A 10,000-nucleotide genomic window follows, 5' to 3' on the forward strand; every position below is an offset into this window, starting at 1 on the left:
TCTCTCTCTCTCTCTCTCTCTCTCTATATATATATATATATATGTATATATATATATATATATATATATATATATATATATATATATATATATATATATATATATATATACATACATACATTAATTACAGAAGTGAACAGATAGATATTTCTGTACGTGAGCAAGCCCCGTGCCTAATCGTATGTAATATACATATAATTTTGAGTCAAAATAATCATCTTGGACAGGCGCCATTGTGTTTAAAAAAAAAATCGGTCGACATTTTTATGCAGTTCCGAAGGGACTTACAGAATAAATGTTTTCCCAACTATGCTTAATCTTTATAAATATGCTGAAAATTTAATGCCATGAATATCATATACACACGAGTATTGTTATTTTTTTAAATGATGCCGGGCGGGTTTAAAAATGTTCTCTCAGACAGTAAATTATTCGTCTTTTTACCCGGGTGTGTCGCTAGGTATGCAGAAATGGCTGTGTTTTGTAATGGGCACTGAAGTACTCTCTAAGTATTATCTGATACAAAACATGGTTTTTTTTTTCGAGTAATGATATTGTTTACAGGATATTTCATTAATTATGGTTTTAGTTTTTTTCATGGGCATGTTACTTTAGCTATTTCAAAACAGATTCATAAGAACGTTTTTTTTTTTTTTTAAACAGGCCTATATTGTAAAACATATCTGCAATAGTAAGCTTTCAATAAGCCTATTTTTGTATAGATCTAAAAATTTGCAATATGATTTTCACAAATATGCTCCTCAATGGTTTACAGTTCAAGTGTAAACTGCTTGTTAACTATATTTTAACATAGATAAGAATAAAATTTAACATGGATAAGAATATTATGCATTAATGTTGAACTTGGGATGCTGGGATGCTGGGAGGCTGCAGTTGAAGGTGTACAGAACAGAGGAAAAGTTTATTCTAAGATACACAAAACGAAACAGTGACTTAGCTGTTGTCTCGTCAGTATCAGATTTGTGTCTGTGTTGAATGTTGCCATAGTGAGTTGTCTCTTAAACGATTAATTTTTGCCTTAAATATTATTATTATTATTATTATTATTATTATTATTATTATTATTATTATTATTATTATTACTAGCTAAGCTACAACTCAAGTTGCATAAGCAGGATGGTATATGCCCAAGGGCTCCGACAGGAAAAAATATCCCAGTGAGAAAGGGAATTTTGGATGTAAACTATATGAGAAGTTGAGAATTAAAAGTATAAAATATCTTAAGATTAGTAACAACGTTATTATAAATCTGTCATAAATGAGCCATGAAAAGAGACTTATATCCCCTGTTCAACATAAATAGATTCCCAAGAAGTTTGAAATTCTGAAGTTCCACCGGTTCAACTGCCCGATTATGCTTAGGCCTAAATTGATCCAGGATGCATACTGTTTCATAGGTCAGTGGTGAGAGTATATATAGCCTATATACATTTATGAATACATATTCATATATATATATATATATATATATATATATATATATATATATATATACATATATATGTGCGTATATGTATATATGATACATACGTAAATCATAAATGCAATACTGTATATAAATATGTTGACAGATACACATACAACTTGATGTATATAAATGCATGTGTATATATATATATATATATATATATATATATATATATATATATATATATATATATATATATATATTAAAGTATAAATATATGCATATATATATATTGTGATGGAATGCTTGACCACCACACAAAAACACTAAACTTTTCAAACAGTATTCACTTAAGTACCATACTAAGTCCACAAAAGGTGGAATAGTATACAATTTCAATAAGAGTGCAAAGTCAATTCAAGGGGACAAAGAAAATACCACAAAAATATACTTAATTTTAATACACAAGTTTCAGTCAGAAATAACACCTGAACCTCAACAATACAGTAATTAATGATAAACACTCACTCTTAAACTCCCTGTAAAAGAAAACAATTACACAATTAAAGAAAGGTCATCAACACAAGCATACAAAAAGGGAAGAGGGTCCAGAAAGGAAGAGGCAAACGAAAAGTAAGAATATCCTAACAATTACACATTAAATATCCCTAACAAATTCCTCATTCACTTCTAGGGGTCTCCTCAGAGGACAATAAACTCTCCAGCTGGATGGCTTAATTCAGGCGGCAGAAAACACGGATCCAAAACAATGGTGGTGACTGGTTCAATAATGCAGAACGCCCAGGAGTACAGGTCGTGGGCCCGACACACAAATATAACAATCAAAATTTTACCTTGGGGCAGAGAGGTCCCCTTGGCTTTTACTGAACCAAGGGCAGTTTAATATATGTAGGATAAAAATCCTTAATGCAGAGCGAGGATATCCTTGGAAAGCTAAACAGCTTCACAATGCAGCTCTGTAATGGCGATGAATATAATAAATCCAGCAGCAATTATCGTGCCCTTCAAGGTTGGAGGCTCAGAAACACACTCGTAATCTGATGACAGATCCTCCTCCAGAGTTACATACACCCTCTGAGCTCTTCCAATCAATTTACTTTGTATAAGAGTGGTCCAATATTCTTGGGGCCACTCCAACCTTGCTGCAATCCTCTCAAATGATACAAAAAATTCTGCAATATTGTCTTCCTCAAATTTAGGCACAAATTTGAGAGCCTGCGCTAAATTGATAGCAGGCGTTACTGACCTATTTGGGGAAGGGGGAGAGGAAGAAGAGGAACCTGAGTTTTTCATGGCAATCTCATGCTGCCTCTCCTTTTCTCTTTCCTCCGCCTTAAACTTTTCTATATCAAACTCCATCTGCCTCAGAGCAATTTGCCTATCCAAAATTTCTACAGACAACAGTGCTTTATCAGGTTTCACTTGTTCCCCACCAGCCTTTACAGTTTTAACATATTCATAAATTTGCAATAGCAATACACCCTTTCTTATTGACACATCATATTCCAATTCAAAATGTTCTGCTACAATTTCCAAATCTTCCCTATTCAACTCTGCAAGCCTTTCTTGCCACCCCTCTCCGCTAAGGAGGTCTAGTACATTAACCATGATGACCACTATTATTCACACAATACTAAATCTACAAAAAGAAAAAAAACACCACGAGGAGGTGAAAATATGCTGCCTGAAAAACAACCCCAAGAATTTACTTTGCACATACACCGATGAATACTTAGGAACAAAAATATCCTGTCACGGTCGCCATTTCATCTCTGAAATACCTGCTAACAAAATTAGAACCACAATCCGATTGAATAATTTTAGGCATCCCAAACCTGGTAAAAAAGTCAATTAGTACATCTACAATTTTAACACTTTTTATTGTACGTAGTGGTATTGCCTCGGGATATCGAGACATCCTATCCATGATAGTCAAAATATATTCATTTCCACTACGAGTCCTTGGTAATGGTCCAACAATATCAATAATGACCTCCGTGAAAGGTTCGGAAACCACTGGAATAGGACATAGAGGCGCTTTTGGAATAAGCTGATTAGGTTTACCGACCTTCTGACAAACATCACAGCTATTGACAAACTTCTTTACGTCCGCCTTCAACTTCGGCCAATAATAATTCATTAACAACTTGCCAGAAGTCTTATGAATGCCAAAATGTCCGGCCAAACCACTTTCATGTGCCAATGATATCAACTCATTCCTGTAAACAAATGGAACCATTATCTGTTTCAAAATTTCATAATCAAAGTTATCAGCCTCCATAGGCCTAGTCAACCTATATAAAATATTATTAATTATTTTAAATTTGGGACCGGTTATATCAGTCACCTCACCTGACTCAATAGGGAGATCCCGAAAATCCTTTTTCTGAGCTTTGATTAGCTCTTCAATAGTCCAATTCAGTTTGTCCTTCAAAATCCCAAGATCTACAACTACGCTATCACTACGTTCTAAACTACTTAAATCTAGATCAATTGTTGACTCTGCAGCGTCAACAATTCTAGCACTAGAACGAGTAACTACTGCTACTTCACTATCAGGGTTTATCAGTATGGGACAAGTATTATTCTTCAGAGCAACATCATTCCCTATCACAACATCAATATTTTTAACCGGGAATTTATCAACTATGGCCAATTTCAAATCCCCTGCAAAGGAAGGGCAGATTAAATTAAAATTTTCAATAGCATATGACTTTACGGAATCAGGAAAACCAGCCAATAACACAAATTCCCCACTTTTGGGTACAAAATTACAAGGTAATGCCTCCCTTAATATCAAAGACTGAGCTGCACCGGTATCACGCAAAATACGCACACGTCTTTTCTCGGACGAATTGGCGAAAGAGACACTACCGAAGGACAAATATCTGTCAAAACAACCAGGTAGTCATTGATCAGCAGATGTTGTTGGGGTAGGTTCTCTCTCTCTCTCTTCCACACCCATCACTGGCCTAACATTAGCATTTTGTGAGTTTCTAAATGCATAACACATGCTCTTTACGTGCCCCTTCTTATTGCAAAAGAAGCACGTCAATGTTTTCAATTTCTCGGGATTATATATCTTAGGTCTATTATTCCTGTTAGGAGAAAAATTAATATTAGTATTGGCATTGCCCTGATCATTACTTCTATAATTATTTCTAGTAAACATCCCTGCATTATTATTATTGTTAGAATTATTATTATTGTTGAAATTATTATTCCTACCTACTTTACCCCATCCGGACTTCACCATTTTTGTTACTCCCCCTAACTCACTCTTATGAGACAAATAATACTCATCACTAGCGATGGCTACCTCCTGAATGGTCTCTAGTTTTAACTCTTCGAGGTGAACCTTCAGTTTATCCGGAACACACCTCTTGAACTCCTCCACCAACATTAATTCCTTCAATTTCTCAAAATTTACCACTTCCTTGGACTTGAACCAATCACTAGCATATTGTTCCTTCGATCTTGCGAATTCAATAAAAGTTTGCTCCCTGCTTTTTTCTAAGTTCCTGAAGCGTTGCCTATAGGCTTCAGGGACTAACTCATAGGCCTTCAAGACGATAGCCTTCACACACTTGGCCTTACCCATACGATCAATACAATCCTCAATTCGTGGTAATGGGTAACAATCAGACTTAGACACTTCATTCAATTTACGGTAATCAAAACATAACCTGAAATTACCGTCGGATTTCTTTACCAATACAACAGGGGATGACCAAGGACTTTGACTAGGTTCAATTAGGTCATGTTTTAGCATATAATCAACTTCCTTCGCCACAACCTCATTTTTAAAGGGATTCAACCTGTAAGGTGCTCGTTTCACAGGAGTGGCACTACCTACGTCCACGTCATGTTCAAGGACATTAGTCCTTCCCGGTACATCCGAAAATAATTCATTATAATTAAATACCAATTTTTTTAAAGACTTTTGTTCTTCATTACTTAAATGAGAAACCATACCAGAAAAATGTTTCAAAGAATTCTTATTATCTGAACGCCATTCACTTCCATTAAAACAATTATCATCAATACTTTCACCCTCTGAAAAAGAAAAAAGTTTATCGTTCTCGGAAACTACAGCATTCCCTATGGTTGCCACGGGAGTGACTTTCTCCCGTTCTACATAAGCCTTCAACATATTTATGTGACAAAGCTGAAAAGGTTTCCTTCTCTCGGGAGTCTCTACTAAATAATTAACTTCACTAATTTTTTTCAGAATTTTCCAAGGACCTGAAAAAGATGCTTTCAATGGATTTCCAGGAATGGGTAACAAAACCAAAACTTTGTCGCCTACCGCAAAGTCACGTGCTTTAGACCTTCTGTCAAAAAAGTACTTCATTCTTTTTTGGCTACACAATAAATTTTCACCTGCAAATTTCCAAGCTTTTGTTAACTTATCACCTAGATTAGACACATAATCTAATAAATTGATCTCAGGGACGTCTCCCTCCCAGGACTCTCGAACAACATCAAGAGGACCTCGAACACAATGGCCAAACACAAGGCTGAAAGGCGAAAAACCTAAAGACTGACTTGGGACAGAACGAAAAGCGAACAACAAATAAGGTAATTCCTTATCCCATTCAGAACCATTAATCAAACAATATTTCTTTACCATTGATTTCAGGGTTTGATGAAATCTCTCCAGAGCTCCCTGACTTTCTGGATGATATGGAGAAGAGGTCACATGTTTTATATTTACATACGTAAATCATAAATGCAATACTGTATATAAATATGTTGACAGATACACATACAACTTGATGTATATAAATGCATGTGTATATATATATATATATATATATATATATATATATATATATATATATATATATATATATATATATATATATTAAAGTATAAATATATGCATATATATATATATATATATATATATATATATATATATATATATATATATATAAATGTATATATACACACACAGGAAACAGGGCATAATTTATTACTGATTTCTTCTTGTTTAATTGAATATATCTTCGTGGCGCTCTGGTAATGTAAGATGTCTGGTATAGATTTTGATGCAGCATTACATAAATAAATACATATACATATACATATATATATATATATATATATATATACATATATATATATATATATATATATATATATATATGCATTCATATACATACATACATATATATTACACACACATATATATATATTCATATATATATATATATATATATATATATATATATATATGTACATATATATATATATATATATATATATATATATATATATATATATATATATATATACACACACATCTAAAATTTGCACCGCCAATAAAAACCTTTTAGCAAGGATTTATTAGTACCCAGAAACCAGTGAACTATTTTCGTTTATCCTCATACCGCAGACCCAAAACAATTCTGAAACTAAATACAATGCAAAGAGCTTATTTAATTAGGAAATCATCCAAATTCAGTACACGAGAATTTACTGCGTGTAATAAAAATACATTAAGAGAGAAAGCTAAGGTTTCAGATATTAGTAAACCAAGGTTTGAGGAAATTTTTATGAAAGGTCCATCTCAATAATAGTAGGGATGTTTAATTCTATGATTTGCTTGATTAAGATGTTTATATTTATAAGGCTGATTATATACAATGTTTTTAACCGTTAAGCGACTATATATCATTGGAATATAAACACACACAGATATATATATATACTGTGTATATATATATATATATATATATATATATATATATATATATATATATAAATGTATGTATTTATACCAAATATCTATACCTCTCTCTCTCTCTCTCTCTCTCTCTCTCTCTCTCTCTCTCTCTCTCTCTCTCTCTCTCTCTCTCTCTCTCTCTCTATATATATATATATATATATATAAATGTGCGTGTATTTATATACATTATATATATATATATATATATATATATATATATATATATATATATATATATATATATATATTATATATATATACACACACATTTTATATATGCATACAACAAATACAGCTCATAACTGTGGTTTGACCAGTTTTCATCACCACTCTGGCTAGTACGGATTAGCGATGGATTTAAATTTTCATCTCGTCACTCATAGCAAATCAACCTAGTATGTGTGATCCTGACTAGTACAGCTTTGGTGTTCATAGCGGTACGTAAACCCTTTTACTACGTTAAGGTATCCTCACTCAAAAACGGTATATATATATGTATATATATATATATATATATATATATATTTATATATATATAAATATATAAATAAACATATATAAATATATATATAAATATATATATAAATATATAAATAAATATATATTTATATATATATATATAAATATATATATATATATATTTATATATATATATAACTATATATATTCATATATATATATATATATATATATATATATATATATATATAAATATATACATATATATATAATATATGTATATATATATGTATATATATACTGTATATATATCTTGCCTTTCTTATAAAATATGAAGCGGCACCAATAAACAGGTTTTTTTCCGTTTTCGGACACTTATGAAGCGAAACCGCAGCGCTGTCATTCACGGACGTATACATTATAATAAACGAAGCCGCTCGCTTCCATTTACTCGTATATGACCCAAATAAGTTATTAAAAAAAAGGGGATTTAGAAAAAAAAAATTGATTCGGGTAACCAATATGTCTGTGTCCTTTTGATCTATCTCACTTCAAACGGGCTAAATCTATTTGTTTGAATCGATCAAGACAAATCTTCAGACAAATAGGGTTGTATGTACGTAAGTATGTGTGGATCAACGTAATTTTATTAACGATTTGTTTCAGGAATTGGACTGTGTTCTTAAAGGTTTTTACCTCATAAGATTATGATTATTCATTTAATTGCATAATAGAGAATATTATACGACATAAAAATCTTCAAGAATGTTTTAATTACTAAAAATAAAATATTCTAAACACTTTAAAAATTAACTAGTAATATTTTAAATGTACAACGGATCGAGTGTATAAACTGCACTCTCAGCAATGTCAACCTCTATATTATTATCATCATTATTATTATTATTATTATTATTATTATTATTATTATTATTATTATATTATTATTATTATTACTTGCTAAGCTACAACCTTAGTTGGAAAAGGAAGAGTGTATAAACTGCACTCTCAGCAATGTCAACCTCTATATTATTATCATTATTATTATTATTATTATTATTATTATTATCATTATTATTATTATTATTATTATTATTATTATTATTATTACTTGCTAAGCTACAACCTTAGTTGGAAAAGGAAGATGCTATAAGCCCAGGGGCCCCAACAGGGAAAAGAGACCAGCGAGGAAAGGAAAAAAGGAAAAATAGAATACTTCAAGGACAGTGACATTTAAATATTTCCTATATAAACTATGAAAACTTTAACAAAACAAGAGGAAGAGAAATGAGATATAATAGTGTGCCCAAGTGTACTCTCAAGCAAGAGAACTCTGGCTATATCCTTAAGAAACTTTATCAAACTGGTATCAAAAAGTTAAAATCTACCGTGGAACTAATCTAGACATCTTCTATCTCAGTTATTAATGACAAAGGCCACATTTTAGTTCATCTATTTTGATATTGATAAAAAATTAGAATAAATGACTTGACAAGCTTCTATCTCAGTCATTAAGTACCAGGACCACATTTTAGACAATCTATTTTGATATCAATAAAAAAAAAAAATTGACTTAATAATCTTCTATCTCAGCCATTAAGGACAAAGACCACATTTTATCTAATCTACTTGATATTATTAAAAAAAGAGAATAAATGACTTGATAAGCTTCTATCTCAGCCATTAAGGACAAAGACCACATTTTAGTTGATGTATTTTGATTTTAATAAAAAAAAAAAAAACAAGAATAAATGACTTAATAATCTTCTATCCCAGACATTAAGGAAAAAGACCACATTTTAGTTAATCAATTTTGATATTAATAAAAAAAGAATAAATTACTTAATAATCTTCTATCTCAGTCATTAAGGACAAAGACCACATTTTAGTTAATCTATTTTTTACATTAATAAAAAATAGGAATAAATGACTTAAAAACCTTCTATCTGAGACATTAGGGATAAAGACCACATTCAGTTAATCTATTTTTTATATTAATAAAAAAAAAAGAAGAAATGACTTGAAAAGCTTCTACCTCAGATATTAAGGACAAAAACCACATTTTATCTAATCTATTTTGATATTAATGAAAAAAAAAGAATAAATGACTTGATAACCTTCTATCTCAGCCATTAAGGAAAATGACCACATTTTAGATAATATATTTTTATATTATATAAAAAAAAGGAATAAATGACTTGAGAAGCTACTATATCAGTCATTAAGGACAAAGACCACATTTTATCTTTTATATTTTGATATTAATAAAAAAAGAATGAATGACTTGATAATCTTCTATCTCAGTCATTAAGGACCAGGACCACATTTTAGACAATCTATTTTGATATCAATTAAAA

The sequence above is a fragment of the Palaemon carinicauda genome, chromosome 36, assembly GCF_036898095.1.
Source record: "Palaemon carinicauda isolate YSFRI2023 chromosome 36, ASM3689809v2, whole genome shotgun sequence".
Classification (NCBI taxonomy): Eukaryota; Metazoa; Arthropoda; class Malacostraca; order Decapoda; family Palaemonidae; genus Palaemon; species Palaemon carinicauda.